At 40.2% G+C, this 20,428-nt stretch overlaps 1 protein-coding gene across 10 annotated transcripts in view; it reads left to right on the top strand.

The window, feature by feature from the left end:
- Positions 1 to 20,428, top strand: part of LOC131134245 (teneurin-3) — a 254,858-nt gene that overhangs the window by 59,637 nt on the left and 174,793 nt on the right. For 2 of the 10 annotated variants that reach the window (XM_058079376.1, XM_058079386.1), the window contains exon 1: positions 7,117 to 7,685. The exons of the other annotated variants lie outside the window; for them this stretch is intronic. The gene's annotated coding sequence lies outside the window, so the exon portion shown is untranslated. Of the gene's footprint in view, positions 1 to 7,116; positions 7,686 to 20,428 lie in introns of those variants that run through there. 10 annotated transcript variants of the gene reach the window in all.

Below are 20,428 nucleotides of genomic sequence, written 5' to 3' on the forward strand. Positions count from 1 at the left end.
TTTGAAATATTTAGAAGCAGTTGATGTTTGTGAAATAATCACTAATAAATACAATAAATCACTATATTGACAGTTACTATGGTACCCATTATGTCTTTGTATGGTCATATCACCTCGTACTTGCTACGTGACAAAAAAAACCTTACACCATATTAGGAAAGCAGGAAGTGATCAAATTATTATGTCATTGTAGAGTCACATCACTTCTGTACGAGGTACATTATTAAAAAAAACAACAAAAAAAAACAAACTGTATTATGGAAAGCAGGAAGTGAACAAATGTAACAGTTACTGATTGTAAAAGCACCAGATGGAGGAGTAGGATTTAATAAGCTTTGCTTCTTCCTACTCCTTTTGGACATGTGGAACTGTGAACTGATTATGTGATGCATTCAATTGTAATCTGATTAGATTAGATTAGATTAGATTAGATTCAACTTTATTGTTATTGCTCATGTCACTTGTACAGGGCAACAAAATGCAGTGATGCAGATGCATGTTCAAATGAAATAAAACCATGACCATTACTATAGAAAGCAACTGGTGGGCCGGATTCAACCGCTTAGTGGGCCGCATGTGGCCCCCGGGCCGAAGTTTGCCCACCCCTGATCTAGGGTCTTCAGGGACAGCATTGTAGACCTGTACAAGGCGGGGACGGCCGACAAGACCGTCAACAAGAAGCTTGGTGAGAAAAAGAAAAGTATTGGTGCAAGAATTCACAAATAGAAGACGTACAAGTCAACAGTCAGTCACTCTCACTCTGGACCTGCATGCAAAAGTTCACCTGATGGGGTGTAAGGATTCCGAGAAAGGTGTGGGACCGGCCCAGAATCATAAGGGAAGAGTTGGTTGGTGATGTCAGGGGAGTTGGGAGCACATTCGCCAAGAATAGCATTAGTGAGACACTTTGCTGTAATGGATTGATATCCTGCAGTGCCTGCAAGCTCCCACTGCTCATGAAGACATACAGTATGTACAGAACCATCTGATACTTCCTTCCCAACACCCCAATGACTCCGAAAAGGCCTGGGAGAACGTGATTTTTCAGCTTTTTGCCATCAAGTGGACTGGACGTGATTGGAGTAAAGGAAATGGTGAATTTGACCAACAACGTCATGGTGGAAAGGTGGAAACATTCTGTTTTAGGGATGTTTCTCTGACCAAAATCCCTTCTGAGTTGTGACCAACTATAAAATCTACTGATATCGAACATTTCTATTCAGTGCTCAAGCGGTGCTGTAAGGAAGATTGTGTAGCTCTATGCCAGTTTGTGGCACTTTGGCCTGACTTGAGAAGGGACTGTAATCTACACACAGCTCCAACACTGTCACATGACCAAACGCAGTTGGCTTACGCCAGAAGCTAAGGACTACAATTTCAGTTCCATCTGATATCATTAGTAAGATGTGACAAGTCATCCAATTCTTGATGTCTTAAAGACACGCCTGCAGTTCGGATAGCTCGTTACTTTATTGGGTTTCATTGCTAAATGAAGTTGTGTGTTATCTGCTTAGCAGTAGAAGTTAGCAGTACTTTCTGATAATACTGCCTAAGGGAAACATGCAAAGCCAAAGCAGTACTGGTCCACTGTGATGGCAAACTTGACTCCTTTTACTGACTTGTTTTCTCAGGGGTTACGTACTCACTCAAGTCAGTTGGGACCAGGATTCACTCGAGTCACTCGTCACTAGTCACCTGCTACAGTAGGTTCCAGCTCCCGGTGGACCATGCTCCATGCCTGGAAGTTGCCACGAGAGTGGCAGCTCACCGCCGGTTGGGGGTGGCTGGCCACAGCTTCAGGTAGCAAGGGAACGTGACAATGAACGGCTGGGATTATCGTTGTCCGTTCCTACGGAGAGAAAAAGTTCCTTTAGGGTTTGGCCGTCAAGTGTAACTGTCCAATTGTCAAATTTGACTTTTTGTCTTATTGAGATGGGCCTTTGTTTTTGTATGTTATCATTCATTTTTTCTTGCAGTTAATTCCATATTGAGCATATAATTAAAGCCATATAATTAATGAATAGGCTGTACGACGGACAAGTAGTTAGCACGCAGGTCACACAGCTAGGAGACGCGAGTTCAATTCCACACTCGGCCATCTCTGTGTGGAGTTTGCATGTTCAGGTTTCCTCCCACATTCCAAAAACATGCTAGGTTAATTAGCCACTCCAAATTGTCCATAGGTATGAATGTGAGTGTGAATGGTTGTTTGTCTATATGTGCCCTGTGATTGGCTGGCCACCAGTCCAGGGTGTACCCCGCTTCTCGCTGAAAGACAGCTGGAATAGGCTCCAGCACGCCCGCGACCCTTGTGAGGATAAGCGGTAGAAAATGAATGAATAAATAATTAATATTATATAAACTAATATTTTTACATTACTAATTCATCCTACATGTATTTTATTAATAAAACATTTTAAGTAACAAAACAATCTGATAAGAGTGGAATTTTTTATCACTACAGCGTTGACCAATGACGTAATGGCTCGTTGCTGGATAGAGTGAACAAAGAACCATTCAGGAAAATTTATGTAAGCTCTTTGCCAATGGATTATATAGAAAAATCAATACTCTATTAACCTATGTGTGAGATGATGTCTATATCATTACCTTGCATGTGCCTGTGATCATGATGTACAGATTTATCATAATACAGTGGTAGCTTGAAAGTAGAATAACGTAAGTAAGAAAGAAAGTAACACTTCCATGGCCAAATGTCCCACTTAAACACTAAAACCATTACGGCCAACGTAACTTACCCTTTCGTTTTTCCAGTAAGGAACACTTATGGGTACTACTGTACTGTTTGTATCACTTTTAGCGTGTGTTCTCTTAACATCTTTTCATGAATCTGATCTTTCTTTTGGAGTCACAGAAAAAGCAACAAACTGAGGTTACGTGAGAACCCAAAATAATGATTCACCTTGAAAGGCAGGCAGGGCCTCAGGCAGTTACAATTTACTATGTACACAACAAATAATGTAGAACATAACATCTAACGTACGGCGGTCTAGTGGTTAGCGCGCAGACCTCACAGCTAGGAGACCAGGGTTCAATCCCCACCCTCGGCCATCTCTGTGTGGAGTTTGCATGTTCTCCCCGTGCATGCGTGGGTTTTCTCCGGGTACTCCGGTTTCCTCCCACATTCCAAAAACATGCTAGGTTAATTGGCCACTCCAAATTGTCCATAGGTATGAATGTGAGTGTGAATGGTTCATTCATTCATTCATTTTCTACCGCTTTTCCTCACGAGGGTCGCGGGGGGTGCTGGAGCCTATCCCAGCTGTCTTCGGGCGTAAGGCGGGGTACACCCTGGACTGGTCGCCAGCCAATCACAGGGCACATATAGACAAACAACCATTCACACTCACATTCATACCTATGGACAATTTGGAGTCGCCAATTAACCTAGCATGTTTTTGGAATGTGGGAGGAAACCGGAGTACCCGGAGAAAACCCACGCATGCACGGGGAGAACATGCAAACTCCACACAGAGATGCCCGAGGGTGGGATTGAACCCTGGTCTCCTAGCTGTGAGGTCTGCGCGCTAACCCCTAAGTGTGAATGGTTGTTTGTCTATATGTGCCCTGTGATTGGCTGGCCACCAGTCCAGGGTGTACCCCGCCTCTCGCCCGAAGACAGCTGGGATAGGCTCCAGCACCCCCCGCGACCCTCGTGAGGAAAAGCGGTAGAAAATGAATGAATGAATGAACATCTAACGTTACTGATCACCCGTTTAGCCAGGCTTGGTCTTGGTGTCAGTTGGCCACTTGATGTCGCTGTTTGCTCACCTTCCCCCCTCTGCAACCAAATGGCTGTCCATGCCTTGGTCAAGCTATGACAAGCTTTAGTCCATCAATCGGTCATCAAATCACAAGACAAAATCATGTGGACATTACTGATCATCCATTTTCTATACTGCTTATCCTCACTGGGGTCGCTGGAGTATGCTGGAACCTATCCCAGCTGACTTTGGATGAGATGGCTTCGGGTGTTGCAGGCATTACTGATCATAAATATGATATCACTTTAGGGCATTTGCACCAAAGTCCAGAATGCTCACCACTACACCACGGCGGCTCATTTGTGTAAATACGCCAAGTGCACGCTGTTTGTGGTCTATAATAATGGTCATTTCCTCAGTGGTTTTTCAATTAGTGCCATCGATGTTTAAATATTTGCTCTGCATTCACAAAAAAATCATTCTACTTTGCTCCATAATCCTTCTTGAGACTGAATCTTTGTCCTGAATAGGAGTGATACAAAAAAAGCCACCGAAAGCCAAAGAAACTGAAGCATGTGTGACGTCACGAATGACGCTAAAGCTTTGTGCGATTTTAGAGGAATGGTTCTGTCGGAATAAGGAATTGTATGACCTGCTTTCATTCCAGGTGTTCCGTTCTACAACTGAAAGACTTCTTTGAACAAACAATCATTTTCTTGGGATATCATTAGGAATGGATGACGTTAGAAGAAGGTGGTTGAGCTTTATTTACTTCCACAAATAGAATGGAGCGTATCTGCTTATTGTTAAATGATAATACTGGATGGTTGCAGTAAGGCAACCAGATCCATTGAAGTCGGAGCTATGTCGTACAAATTTAGCACACTTCACTCAGCCACCTTAAGCGTGTTAACACTCTCTTTGTGTATTGAGTTGGATGGTTTTGTTCATAAAGACATAGTAGAATGCTTTGTGTTCCCCTTTGTAAGCCTAACTCTTTGGTGCAAAAGAAGGAGTTGCATTGTCCGTCAGCTCGGCTTTTTACACAACTATTCTGCTTTTGCGTTGCTGAAGCGGGTGCATCTTTATAGTAGGTGCGTCTTGGTGGTCAAGATGCAATTTGGACTCATAACACGATAACATGACACAGCTTGAATGACTGTTGGCTTTTTCTTGTGTGATCTTTTGCATGTTTATCACACTTGAATGTTTCCGATCATCAAAAGAATGTAAATATTAGTCAATGACAAAAAAACTGAACACAAAATGCGTTTTTTAAATGAAACTCCAAAAATCCAACCCTACATAACCCTAACATAAACATAACTGAGATGGAGATCTAATGGCCTGGAAAAGGTTATAAAACAATTTCTAAAGCTTTGGGACGCCAGCGAAACCACAGTGAGAGCCATTATCCACAAATGGCGAAAACACGGAACAGTGTTGAACCTTCCAAGGAGTGGCTGGCAAACCATAATTACCCCAAGAGCGCAGTGATGGCTCATCCAAGAGGTCACAAAAGACCCCACAACAACATCCAAAGAACTGCAGGCCTCACTTGCCTCGGTTAAGGTCAGTGTTCATGACTCCACCATAAGAAAGACACTGCAGAAACGGCCTGCATAGTAGAGCAGACCAAAACCACTGCTGAACAAAAACAACATTACTGCTTGTCTCAATTTTACCAGAAAACATCTTGATGATTGATCCCCTATACCTTTGGGAAAATACTTTGTCATCTGATGAGACAAAAGGTGAACTTTTTGGAAGGTGTGTGTCCGATTACATCTGGCGTAAAAGCAACATTTCAGAAAAAGAACATCACACCAACAGTAAAATACGGTGGTGGTAGTGTGATGATCTGGGGCTGATTTGCTGATTCAGGACCTGGAAGTGTTGTTGTAATTAATGGAATCATGAATTCGGCTGTTTACCAAAAAATCTTGAACCTTGGTGACACAAACTTGGGTTCTACAGCAGGACAATGATCCAAAACACACCGGCAAGTCCACCTCTGAATGGCTGGGAAAAAACCAAATGAAGACTTTGGACTGGCCACATCAAAACCCTGAGCTGAATCCTATTGAGATGTTGCGACATGACCTTCAAAAGGTGGTTCATGCTTAAAAAGCCTCCAATGTGGCTGAATGACAACAATTGTGCAAAATTCGTCCACAGCGCTGGAAGAGACTCATTGCAAGTTATCACAAATGCTTGATTGCAGTTGTTGCTGCTAATGCTACATTCACACCGACGCCGAATGAATCGGCGACGAATTCGGCGTCATTTTTCAAAAAATCTCACGATCTCCTCAGATAGGTTTATGCTCTGTTAAGCTCTGTTACGCAATGGAAAATTTCGAGATCCCGACTGCATCCCGCCTCTGATCCAGAGCATAATAAAGATGCAGCAGATCCATTGATCCTTCGGACCAAGCTCTGTTAAGCTTTCCTACGCTTTGAGAAAAACTTTGATAAGCTTTGTGACGCTTTGATAAGCTTTAATACGCTCTCCCCGCTTTACGCAATTCGTGACAGATCGCCTCAAATTTTTAAACAGTTTAAAAATTTTTGGCGCTCTTGCCGAATGTCCCGAATTGCTCAAACCTTTCTTACGCTGTATTACGGTCTTTTCATTAAGCTTTGTTACGCTTTGCCGCCGCTTTGCTCGCCGATTTAATTCGCCATCGATTCGGCGTCGGTGTGAACATAGCATAAGGGTGTCCCAACCAGTTATTATTAGCTTTAGGGGTAAATCACTATTCCACACAGGGCTATATTTTTTTGTATTTTTTTTTCTCATTTAGTAATAAAATGTTTAATTTAAAAACTGCATTTTGTGTTCAGTTGTGTTATAATTACATAATTACATATAATTACATTTGTTTGATGATCTGAAACATTTAAGTGTGACTAATTATATGTATGAATGTGTGGGGATATACAGTGGTGATAACTTATTTGTGAACAATGTATGAATATAGACAACATATTGAAACAACAAACAAAAAGAACAAAATATTTTTTGCTATTGTTGCATTTTTATTTTTTTTGTTGTAGAAAATGTGATTTAAGAAATGAACTACGGGCCACAAAAGGCCTCCAGACTACACTTTGGATACCAGTGACTGAGTAACTAACCATATGTATTTCTCTCCTTTTTTAATCCTTTATTGGAGTTTATACAGCTGCTGCCAAACACACACACACACACACACACACACACACACCCACACACACACACACACACACACACACACACACACACCAGTGGGGGTGTCCGTGCAAAACAGTGAAAACACAGAAATGTTAAAAAAAAACTAGAGTGGGTATTTACTGTACATGTAAGTGAGTCTTCTGAATCTATGTGTGTGGATTTTAAAAGAGGAGGAAAAAAGAGCGACGGTCGCACACTTCTTGCCTCCAAATGCACAGAATAGACATTCTACCCCTATCATCCAAAGTCCCGCCCACCTCACAGCTAACCAATCACCGCCCTCCCTCAGCTCCTCTGTCCACGTGGCTCCACCCCTTTCCTCGCTCGACCATCACAACTCACCAAGGCAACACACACACGCACACGCACGCACACGCAGCTGTACTGCTAGAATCAGGCGTGGACGCACACACGCAAGGCGCGCGCACGCACACATTCACACACCGGTTCGTAAAGGTTGCGGCATCGGCGCGTAGAGAAAAAAAGGATTTTGTTACGAGTAGAAAGGAAGACAAGGCAGCGGAGCCATCCAACATGTCCTGCTTATTTTCCTTACAAGTGTAGTCAGTCCTCACACGCCGACAGACGACAGACGTGTTGGCTGTTTTTGGTTGTTTTGTTTTTGCTAGAGAAGAATAAGACAAAAGGACCACACGGAGGTGTGTTTTTTTTTTCATGAAAGGATCTTATGCGATTTCTAGAAGGCTTCACAGCACAACAAACTGGAGTCCTCACACCCAGCAGGTAAGGACTTTGTTCAATGGCAGCATTCATGCTCCTCTCCTTCCTTACATCCTAACTCATTCATCACTAAACTGTTTCACCAATTATTTTCCTAATTTACTTGTGTTTGGATTTTGGTATGTTGTCCAAACTTTTCCCAAATGGAAGCATGAGGACCAGTTTGATTGGGACATTTTAAAACCAATCCAGTGTAGGATTAAGAAGAAAAAAAAATGCAGTTTTGTCTTATAGGTTACAAAGAAAAAAATGTTATTCATAATTTTTTAGTGATTTGTTAGGATGATTTTTCACAGCACACACCACACTCACACACACACACACACACACACACCATGTTCAGGGCCATGTGCTTATGTTTTAAATATATCACACCATCATCATTTTTATTATTAGACTCCTCACTGTCTTGTTCTGCTTGAACAAGAACCCTCCCAATGGTCTACACGGGATGTCCGGGACCAACAATTGACAGGGGACTTTCTTGACAGACGGTAAAGACTGAAAATAAGCCATCAAGTCAAAAACATGGCACACTTGTTCGCGCCACAATACGTTAAGCGTAAAGACATCGATGTGGAGCATTCGGGCTGTGGAGCCAACTCGTCCTGGTCAATGAGGAAAGCGTCGGCCGTCATGAGTTCTTGAGTAAAAAGTAAGCATTGGTGATGCGGCTTATCAATAAAATAAAATTTTGACGAGATGGCACATTTTCCTATTTTTCATGCGGTCCGGCTTGAAAGAAAATGTACGTATTTTAGAACGCCAGACACAATCACCCAAAACCAACAGGGCGCGCCATTGACGCCAATTTATAAGAAGATGCATGAAAATCATCGAATAAGAGGAAGAGTGTCGTCGGCCATTTTGGTTTGGAGGTGCATATTTTCAGGGATTTGAGCCATTTCTTTTTTTTTTAAGTGGCTGAAATACTTCACAATCCTTCTCATGTGGACCATGCTTCATTTTATTTTGACAATATGCCGCGGGCCAATAAAAAACGGGATGTGGGCCACATGTTGGACACCCCTGAAAGAGAGGCTAAGCGATGCAGTGAGGGGAAAAAAAGCCTTTTTTCATCCGAGCTAAGCTTTGTGCATTTTATCTTCTTGGATCAGGGGTGTCCATTTCCAGTGAAGGTTGCGCACATTCAACGTAAGGGACGGAGGGGGCTACTGTGGTACATTTTGGACATTAATACCAACGCAGTTTAGGTCGACATATGCGAAACTGTCTGAAAAAACCATCAACATACCACCTTTATGTTAAAAAATATTTAATGTCAAATATTATATCTCATTTATAATAAATGTCTTATTTTTACAACAAAAATGGCCTCCATCTGCACTTTGGACACACCTTTCTTATTTAATTTTATTTAGCTTACTGTCCAAAATGTGGCACGGGAACATTTGGATGAATGACTAATCCTCGCTAGTTCGATATTTTATGCAGTACAGGTCAATAGATTGTTATTTCATTAAACAATTCAAATAGTCTCATGTTATTGATCGATGGGCCGCACGGTGGATGTGTGGTTAGCATGTAGGCCACACAGTCAGGACATCGAGAAGACTTGGGTTCGTGGAGTTTGCATGTTCTCCCCCCTTTTCCTCCCCCATTCTAAAAACATGCTAGGTTAATTGGCGGCTCCAAATTGTCCATAGGTATGAATGTGAGTGTGAATGGTTGTTTGTCTATATGTGCTCTGTGATTGGCTGGCGACCAGTCCAGGGTGTAACCCGCCTCTGGGATAGGCTCCAGCAAATGAATGAATGGACGTTATTGACCTTATTTACATTATTTACATTACAGAATGTCGTTTCTGTCTTTACGTGATCACATTTGCAATTTAGAGGAGCGATTGCATGAATTTAATGACATTTTTTAGTTTTATTTTGTATTTAGAATCTTTCCGTTGGTTTCCATTATGGAAGTTTGCGAAATATAATTGCGGAGAACGACTGGAAAACATTTCTACGCTCCATGTGTGCAACCCTAATGTATAAACTACGGAGGCGGGATTGCAGTACAGTTGGTGAAACCTTTTTCACGCAAGAATGTTTTTCCCATACATGCATTCTTTTAATCAGTGAAAAAGATCATTGGGTGATAAATTGATAGCACTTATACTTAACGAATGAAGCCTTGGACTTAAATACATATATTTATGTGTGACAGTCCATCACCATGACAGCTGTGGTTGAACTGCCTTTAACAGCGTAAAACTCGGGAAAGCCTTCAGTGTTTCTTTTAGCGCAGTGTGTGTTTTTGGAGGCGCACCGATGTGTGTGTGTGTGTGTGTGTGTGTGTGTGTGGTGAGGTGAAGGTAAGGGTGGACGCCGTGCTGCTGATCAGACGCAGAGAAAGAAGACGGGCTTTTCTGTTTGCCTAATGACTTCCAGACACACACATTTGCATTCCATTGCCGTGTGTGTGAGAGTGTGTGTCCCCCCCCCAAACCCCCTCAACCCCTCCCGCCTTTACCTTTTCATTTGGAAACGTACATTTTGAGACACTCCTAAAGTGTGTGTGTGAGAAAGAAAGTCATGGCAGGAAGTAGGTGATGGATTAAAAGAATTAAAGTGTCACAGTGAACGGAAACACGCTTAAAGAGACACATAGTAACGACAGGAGGGCAAAGATAGTACTTCTGAGACGATGAACATGTGTAACTGATTAAGATTCCGAGGGGCCTATTGAGCATGATAAGATGTCTGTTAAAATTATATATACACTTTCACCCGTAAGACGTCATAATGCTTTAAAGGAAAAGGGCACTTTTTGGGGACTTTTGTCCATCATCATCCACAATCCTTATGTGGGACATGGGCTCACATGTTGTAAAGATATAGCAACAGATAAAAAGAGACAGCTCATTACTGCACATAATGGGAGACATCTATACCGCCTCCAAAAACCTCAAACAAGGCTCTATGGTTGTACAGTAAACCTCGGATATATCGGACTCCGATATATCGGAAATTCGCTCACAACGGACAGATAAAAAAGAACCAATTTTTCTGTAATGCATTTCCAATAAAAATTCATTGCATATATCGGATTTTTTATAACGGATTTCGCCTATTTCGGACAAAATCTCCAGTCCCGTTCCAATGCATTTCCATGAAATTTCCCAGGCGTATATCGGATGGCCGCATCGTGGCGCTCCGATTCGCCGAATCGTGACAGGCCGCTATACGACGTCATTTGCAGCGTTTGCAGCGTTGCCTGCGCGTCCAGGTACATTGGAAACATAGTCAAGGAAGTGCCTTTTTATAACGGATAAAATCCCATTTACGCATATACCGGATATAAATCCGATATATGCGTAAAACGGACATTTTCCGGTATACGCATATAACGGATTTCGCTTATATCGGACAAAACCAGTGGGAACAATTGAATCCGATATATCCGAGGTTTACTGTACGTACATGTTTCATGTTTTATATACACATCACTACATGTCGTAACCATGTAGTAACACATACAGTATATTCTTGATAACATATTTTGGTACTTTTAATATTTAATATTCCATTTAATATTCATTTATGGGTGCATTGATTTCACATAGAAACCAAAGCCTGCACTTTTCCAAACTCAAAAAAATAAAAACACAGCAGAGTATGTGGTGAAGCTAGTTGCTAGCTACTAGCCGGTGTGGTGTGACAAGGTGTCAATATGTAGTCACTAACGTAGTTTGGTTGGAGTAACAATGTTAACTAGAAAGGCATTTGAAGAGCACAGACCTCCGCCAAGTGCCATGGTTTCCCCCCATTTTGCGATTTACACCATAAATTGTAGTTCTATATTTATTTTATCTGCGTATTTACATTACTTGACCATTAAAACACACCATGAGCAACTGGATTCATTATTTCAATATTAGTTCAGTAGTAACAAAAAACAAAATTTTGTTTCCATAGCTTTTGAACATACAACTAATCCGCTGTTGCACTCCAGATTCCACAGTGTCTTGGCTATATACTATAATATAGAATATAATGGTGATTCATGCTTATAGCTTCTTTTGTTGTCTTCCTATGATAAAAATTCCAAACGTCCCCCATTTTTTCATATTCTGGACCATCATATCTGGAATAATATCAATATATCATATTTAATAAATCAGGATATATTGTAGAACCTGTTGGAAGTGCTCTGACCATTTTTTTGTAGAGTTACATGCACAAATGTCAGGAATGGCCCCAAGACAATTAATGGGCCCAGACGGTGAAAATGTAATTTTGAAAATAAAATATATCCCATTTCCGACAATTCCTGACAATTTCATCCAAATCCATTCAGAACTTATTCAGAAGTTATTTTGAACACAAATAAATAAACAAACAGGTGAAGACCGGCAAAAACCATAACCTTGCATTTGGAGGGGGTGATAATTATAATAAAAACAATGTGGCTGTAGCTTGGTTAATATGCATGTCGCATTTTGGAGTTTTTTTCAGAAGGCTTCATGGGCGGCGTATATGCTCATGGCTCACAAAAGTATTGTAGATGATAAAAACTTGAGAAGTTAATACAGATGCTGTGTGAAGTAGGAGAGGAATTAAAAAAAAATAAAGGTGTTTTCAGTTGGAGCAACTGACAGGGACCACCAGAACTAGTCACCTGGGCCCCGTTTCACGAAGCAGGTTTAGTGAAAACTCGGAGTATGTTAACCCTGAAATGAGGGAAACTCTGAGTTTTCCGTTTCAAAAAGGGAGGTAAGTCAAACCAGAGACAGAGGAGTAACTCCAGCCTGTTTCACAGAGAGAGGTAACTTAACCTCGGTGTCAGTTACTATGGCAACAGACTCTGTGAACATAACCTGGTCGGGACCAGGTTTTCTTCAATGAACCTCGAGTTTCTTTCTGTCTCCGGTGTGATTCATTCATTGTCGCGCCTGTTTAAAGCCAGTTTGGTCGTTTTTCATAATCACCATCACTAACAGCAGTAAAATAAACAGAAAGACAAAAAAATTTTTATTTGGTCTTCTTTATTTCCTACAAATAAGAAAAAAAATGGTTTCTTACTTTTTAATTGTTACAATCATCAACACAATTCACCTATGACCATGCACCCACCTCTAACTTGTGTTTTAATAATTCAATTTCCAGATCCGTTTTAGTTATCTGGCGGTCCAGCAGCACCATTTCTTTTTCTGTTTTTTGTACTGTTTTTAATAAATGCACTTTGTAGATTTCTTTTAGTGGTAGCTGGGAACACATAAGGATGACATTATACAGTTGCACATGAATTCCACTGAATTAACCTCTGGAATTTACTGAATACGTATCTCACTGTGTCAATCTGTGCTGTGGAGGTTGAGGGACCCTCTTCCTGCTGCCCAGCCATGCTCTGCTAAAATGGATAAGAATCCGTTAATACTTCAGTGTAGGCTAAAAGTCACTATAATCCACATGTAAACACATGTGAATGGAGAGGAAATCAGTAACATCAAGATTTTACCTCTGTAGGCCTCTCAGGCTCCCTCTCAGACACCACAGAGAAGGCAGCAGACATTGTGGTCCCATCATCTTCATCATCCTGTTTAGAGTGTTGTGTTTCACTATGCTATACTTTAAATATGGCATAATCTCTGGACTATTGGCTACTTACAGTTAAAGTGGCACATGGATCCACTAGACCAAGTACGTCTTCAGAATCTGTTGAGACAAAAGAAAAACTCATGAAAGGGAAATTAACATTGAACTATAGGCCCAAAAGAAGTTTGAGGCCTAGGCCTATTGCATCTTATCAAGGCTGGTGGCTCCTGTGTAATCATGTCCGAGGATGAGGTTCCTCCAGGGATCCCCTCTGCGACTGGCCTCCCGACAGTCTGACCCATGGCCAGCTCCTCTGCCTCGGTCAGACGTGGTGGGGGTGGTCCTCCGCCAGTTTTGCGGGCAGATGCCCGCTTTCTGTTGGCTGAGTAGAAGTTAGATGTTGCTTTTCATATGTCTGATTTAACTGTATACAGGCGAGGACATTTATGTGTGTGAAAACAATATTATGTTGGAGATAATGCACACTGAAACAGCTGCTGAATGATATTTAGTGGTAAACATGATTAAAAAAAGGCACCCTGACTGTTATGCTGAGGGCTTACCTGTTTGAACAATGTTTTTATATTTCATCTTCAGCTGCTTCCACGTTCTTTTTTCGCCGGTGGGATTACATCTAAGTGACATAAATTGTAGCTGTAACACCATTCTACTTGTTTGCATCTGTAGCCTAATATTATTGTGATTGCATAAATGTATATAATAAATTTAAACTTACGCATTGACTCGAGCACTAATCTTCTCCCACGCCGACTCGCGTTCTTTCGCTGCTGCAGCCGTGTTGCTTTTCTTTTTAAAAACGCTTTCAATGTTGCTTTTCATTTTAAAAACGCTTTCAATGTTGCTTTTCTTTTTAAAAACGCTTTCAATGTTGCTTTTCTTTTTAAAAACGCTTTCAAATTTGCCGTATGACCGCATTAATATATCCAGTTCCAGAGGACTGAAATACGACAATCTTTTCTTCTCACTCGTTGCCATGGTGAATCGAGGGAACAGGGCTCCATTGATCAGGGCTTTTTAAAGTCGTGGTGCACGCACTTAACTCAGAGTGAACAAACTCTGTGTTGATTGAACCAATTGAAATCACCTGTTCTGAAACCCGTAAGTCAGAGTTTCCTGTCTCAGAGTAGATCAACTCAGAGTTCAGGGTTAGACTCCAGAGTTGGTTGAACCTGCTTCTTGAAACGGGGCCCAGGTCATCGGGAAAAACAGCCTTGCTTTTATAGAATAAATAATCATACATGTCTGTCAGGGAGATTTATATTTAGGCTCCCCCCCCCCCCCTCTTCTCTGGAATGTTTTAGTGGATTAGGAGATTCGGACCAACCGCTGGGAAAGACAATAGAATCAGTCAAGCATAGAAAGCAGCTGCATTCCGCTGCCAGATACAATTGTAAAAAAATAATTCAATTAAAAAAAAACACAATCCCAATAACAAAGTAGTGATTTCATTTATTTGGAAAGAGAACAACACATTCATGTCAGTTTTAATTGCTGATTGTGTTGTTCTTGTTTGGGAGATCACTCAAGCCGTCAGAAGTCTACAGCCGTAATTAATTAAGATATTGTCATCACGCTTGACAGAAGAATCACCATGAAGGGACGGGAATAATAATGCAGGAACATCATGGCTAAGTATGTTTTTCTTGCTGAAAATGAGTTATTACGGCCGGATGTAGTTTATTTGGTAGTCCTTGAAGGCACCATAGTTACGTGTTTATGTGTTTTAAAAAAGTCGTTATATTTACTTTCCCCGAAAACAAGTGAATTAGTAACAGAATTAGTGATTTATAAATGTAATGTAAAAAAAAATTGAAAATTACTTTGCTCCCACATTCTGATATTGCATGTAAACACAAAAAGTCATGTTTGATAACATTATGGCACGTGTGTTTGTTGCAGTGTACAATATAACGCCACATGAAGTGATGCTAGCGTGCTGTTTAGGCTAGCAGGTTCCTTTATTCCACTGATAACCCTCGTTTGTTTAAGCTTTCATCCCTGAGTGCTGCCTTTTGTGTAGCGACTTGTCTTTGTGTGCAACATTGATAATTGCTTCACTGATGATTCTTTGTCAATTTGTGACAGAGCGCATTTTAATAGCAGCACAAAGCCGTTTTCTTTGACTTGAACATAAACAGCCTTTGACACTTTGTTTTAATATACAATAAGATGAAGACATTATTGGACGTTATTGGAATTACTTTTATTGGAAATGTTTATTATTATATTGGAAACATCGGAGAACGTCAACATCAAACTAACAGAAAGGTTTTCATGGGTAGATGTCGGTAGGTGTTGACATCTGTACACCAAGATGGAGGCTGGTTAGCCGGCCATAGCATTAGTTTGCCAGTCTGGCTTAGTCCAAAGATTCAGCAGACTATATATTAGCAATGGGTAGAATGTACGTATGTAATGCAGAGCATAGTGTGCGTCTGCATGAAAGAAACATGAAACTCTATAACTACTCCAATAACTACAATGACTACTACAGTTTTGCGACCTCCCAATATGTCTGTGAATGACTTGAAACAAAGCGGTTGGTAATATAAATGTGCAAACAGTCCATGATCACAGACGCCAGTGTGTGTGATTGTGAAAGAGTAAGAACTTCTATTCAGTCTTGTTTAGTTGCAGGAAAGTACGCAAAGATGAAGGCTGAAAACATTCAGGGAGCTATTATCTAAGTTTTTATTCAACTTTGCAAGAGTCGCTGCTGAGCTTGTTAACTCCTTGTACTTTCTGTTGTGTTCAAAGTTAAAAGAAAGATCAGTTAGATATAAATGTTACTTTATTGACTGTGGAAACATCTCAGGGAGCTTTTGATTGAAGTTTTTCTTCAATTTCTAGGAGATGCACCAGGAACTTCATGCTCTTCTGGAGCTATTTTTCCATTAGTTTGGTTAAATAAACATGCTTTAGGCAGTTAAACCAACTTATTGATTATTGATTACTCAATGTTCATTCATTCATTCATTCATTTTCTACCGCTTACCCTCACAAGGGTCGCGGGGGGTGCTGCAGCTTATTCCAGCTGGTCGCCAGCCAATCCCAGGGCACATATAGACAAACAACCATTCACACTCACATTCATACCTATGGACAATTTGGAGTGGCCAATTAACCTAGCATGTTTTTGGAATGTGGGAGGAAACCGGAGTACCTGGAGAAAACCCACGCATGCACGGGGAGAACATGAGATGGCCGAGGGTGGAATTGAACTCGGGTCTCCTCGCTGTGAGGCCTGCGTGCTAACCACTTGACCGCCATGCAGCCATTACTCAACGTTTTTACCTTAATTTTTACACTGCAAATATCTGTTGTCCTGAAGGACTACTAATCGTCATTGGTCCTTAAAAACCCATATCGGTCGATCCTAAATAGCATTGTTCTACTGTACTAGTATATATATTATATTCTGTTTATGTAAAATGAAAGTGTATAGGGTTTACACAGACACTCGCACATAAATGATTTTTTCGTTGAAGTACAAGACTAAGTGTTTTATGGAAACGATGCTCGATGACGAAAGGGAAAGGTTGTGTGATCATACGTAAGCAGTATGGTAACGTACGTATGGCAGTACAGTAAACCTCGGATATATCGGATTCAATTGTTCCCACTGGTTTTGTCCGATATAAGCGAAATCCGTTATATGCGTATACCGGAAAATGTCCGTTTTACGCATATATCGGATTTATATCCGGTATATGCGTAAATGGGATTTTATCCGTTATAAAAAGGCACTTCCTTGACTATGTTTCCAATGTACCTGGACGCGCAGGCAACGCTGCAAACGCTGCAAATGACGTCGTATAGCGGCCTGTCACGATTCGGCGAATCGGAGCGCCACGATGCGGCCATCCGATATATGCCAGGGAAATTTCATGGAAATGCATTGGAACGGGACTGGAGATTTTGTCCGAAATAGGCGAAATCCGTTATAAAAAATCCGATATATGCAATGAATTTTTATTGGAAATGCATTACAGAAAAATTGGTTCTTTTTTATCTGTCCGTTGTGAGCGAATTTCCAATATATCCGAGTCCGATATATCCGAGGTTTACTGTACTTGTATGGATTTACAGCCTGACATTGTTTCTTCCTACCTGATTGCGTGTTAAGATAGTTGACTTTGCCATGTGTTCCTCAGTCCTGTATCTTTTCTCTCTATTACCCCACAGGCTGTGTTAACCCCCCCCCCCCCCTCCATATACGTGCATGTATGTAAATACATTTTACACACACCTAATGTATCTCACAGAGGCCTTGTTGCTAGGAGATGTTGGAGTGTGTTGGTGGGGAGTACAGAAATGTACAGTGGAATGTGTGTGTGTGTGTATGTGCATGTGTGTATGTGTGTGTCTGTTTCAGGTTGTGAACAAGTGAGTTAGTCGTTTGCTTCAATTTAACATAAACTAAATGATCGCTTTGTTTTCATTGTTTATTGTTCCACTGGCCTACAGCCATCATTTGTTACATTCTTTTTTTTTAGCTATTTATGCAGAAAAAGATTTAGACCAGTTCACCAACACAATGTTTCAGGCATGCTGACACAATTCAGCACGTCGGAAAAGGAGCGGGAAGAAGCATAGCTTATTTAATCCTACCCTTTTTCAATTTCTCAGTAATTACTGAGACTTTGTTCACTTCCTGTGTTTAAATGTTAGCATTTTCTAACAGGGAGAGAGAAGAATAGAGAATATCATAGTGATGAATGGAAAGAACAGAATAATAATAATGGGTGAATAAATAAAATCAAATAAATAAAATAATACATACATTTTTAAAAAGGTAAATTACAATAAATAAAGCCAAGTAATTGATTCATTAAGTAAATAGGAGTCAAACATGACAGAATGTAAAAATTAAAAAAAGATACAAAAGGGAAAATAAATAACGGACAAGTGAATAAATTCAAAAATAATTCCACAATATGATAAATTGAAATGAAGAACAAATAAAGTGAATATAAATCATAACTTATAAACAAAATGACAGAATAAACAGCTTTTGCAGTGATGAACAAAATGGTTAGACTAGCTACAATGGAAAAGACATTAATTTGAATAAATGGATAGAAAAAATGGTGAAATTCAATAATCGATTAAATAATAAATGAATGAATAGTAAAAGACCAGACCCATCCAGTTTCTACATGGCTGAATGAATGAGTGAAATGTATTATTTTATTTTCCTGAAGTTAGCATCCATGTTTCTGCTAAATGTTGATCATTTATCATCAAAGTCAATGTTACTTTTACATGCAATAAAAGCAGTACAGTCAGTTGTTTATGGTCGGTGCGGTGAAAAGTTTCCAATTCCGCATCTTCTTGTTCAGCTAACCTTTGTGTTGTAGTGTTGTTTTTATCCATTGTTGATCACGCACAAGGATGCATTGTGTATACGTGTACAAGCGCGCAGTATGCCATAACCCTCTTTTCTAAAGCACTATCTGGTGTGTGTTTAACTGCACAGTGTAATAGGAAAGCTCTTCAGGTAAAAGTGCAGCACAATCCTTTCTCATCACTAATTCAAAAGGAAGACTGACTTGTCATAAATGACTAAAGAACACGGTGAAAACATTGAAATGAATCGTATCGTGCAAAGTGCACAATGTATTTTGGGAGTGAACAAGGTCAGCTTGTGAGCAACATCCGTTTGAGAGTACGTATTGTCACAGTGCAGTCTACACCGCACACAGACTGAATGGTGTCCCAGTAGATGTCTGCGTAAATTGGACAAGCGGAACAGCGGGCCAGCTCATTAGAAACACCAATGGTGTCATCACATCTCTATTATGGAACGCCAGAACACATTCTGAAGTGACACGCTGGGCCAGCAGTAAGCAGACACTGTTAAATTCTGTGTAAATAAGCAAAGCAGCATGATGGGTAAGTCATTTTTACACAAGTATTGTGCAGGCAAAAAGTACACCATTGAAAAGCGAACACAAAGAAAATTGAAAAATATGTTTTGACTAAATTGAATGCAGGCTCAAACATTCAAGGGCAGATTCAATTAGATAATGGGTGCAATTATTCATCATTATTCAAGTGTTTACCACATAAAAAAAATAAAATTATATCATTTCACGTTTTTTCACTTTTTTGGCAAGTCGATGTTTTTAGTCATGGCTGGATAAATCAGGTTGATTTGGTTGCATTTCACACAAACCTGCTTAACATGTAGTTGTACTGCCTGAGAAGATGACCATTTTGAACACCTACTTAGATAACCATACATGGTTCTTTACCCCTAATTAATGATGAAGACCATTCACAGAATTATAAAACCATAACGGTAACGGTAACTCGGTTAGCCTCATTCATTTGACTCAAACCAGTTTCAATCAGTTTTCCCATAAGAAGTCATGCAAATCCAATTAATCAGTTCCATAAACACAAATAATTTTGCAATTATTTTTACAATTTGAAAAAAGTAAATGCGTATAAATGATAAATTGTGTTTAAACATTCTCAAAGAATTAATTTTTAATGATCAACTTGAGATTGGACACAAGAAATTTCTCATGCATATTTCACTCTGATCGTGGCTGGTCCTGGGGCCGTTAGGCTGTGGCGTTTTTGTTTCCTTGTAAAAACATTTTCCTTCTCCTCGTTCTCCATGAACCAAAGATTCATTTACCTCATGTATGCTTTCATTCAGCATGTATTGCTAGCAGTCCTGCACGAAGGAGATTGATTGACAAAGATCTAAAGCCAGAAGGCAGAATACAATGGCCACTCAGGAATGTTGTGTTTGTTATATTTGGAAATAACTGGAAATGCCTGGGCACGTCTTCAACTCTCACGTGACTATACAACACCCAGTATACTGTACAACAGACTCATACAACAAAGCACAGATAGATCACTCTAATACACCACAATGACACAGAGCACAATGCATGTTCATAAACTGTTAAAATAATTCTTACTACATTTCTTAACTGATTCAATTAATTGCAGCATCAAATCATGAAGGCTAATAGGCATTGTATTATTGTGAATGTATTCCAATATAACTTGTTTGCATTTTCATATAAAAATAAACTATTACTATTACCGTAGTCAACTACCAGCCGACTAGAGCTGTCCTAAATACTCTTTGAGTGTCTTTTAAGAGAACCTGAACAGTGCAGTTGTGATTAATTCTCTAGTCATACTTGG

This window comes from Doryrhamphus excisus, chromosome 1, assembly GCF_030265055.1.
Source record: "Doryrhamphus excisus isolate RoL2022-K1 chromosome 1, RoL_Dexc_1.0, whole genome shotgun sequence".
Taxonomy (NCBI): domain Eukaryota; kingdom Metazoa; phylum Chordata; class Actinopteri; order Syngnathiformes; family Syngnathidae; genus Doryrhamphus; species Doryrhamphus excisus.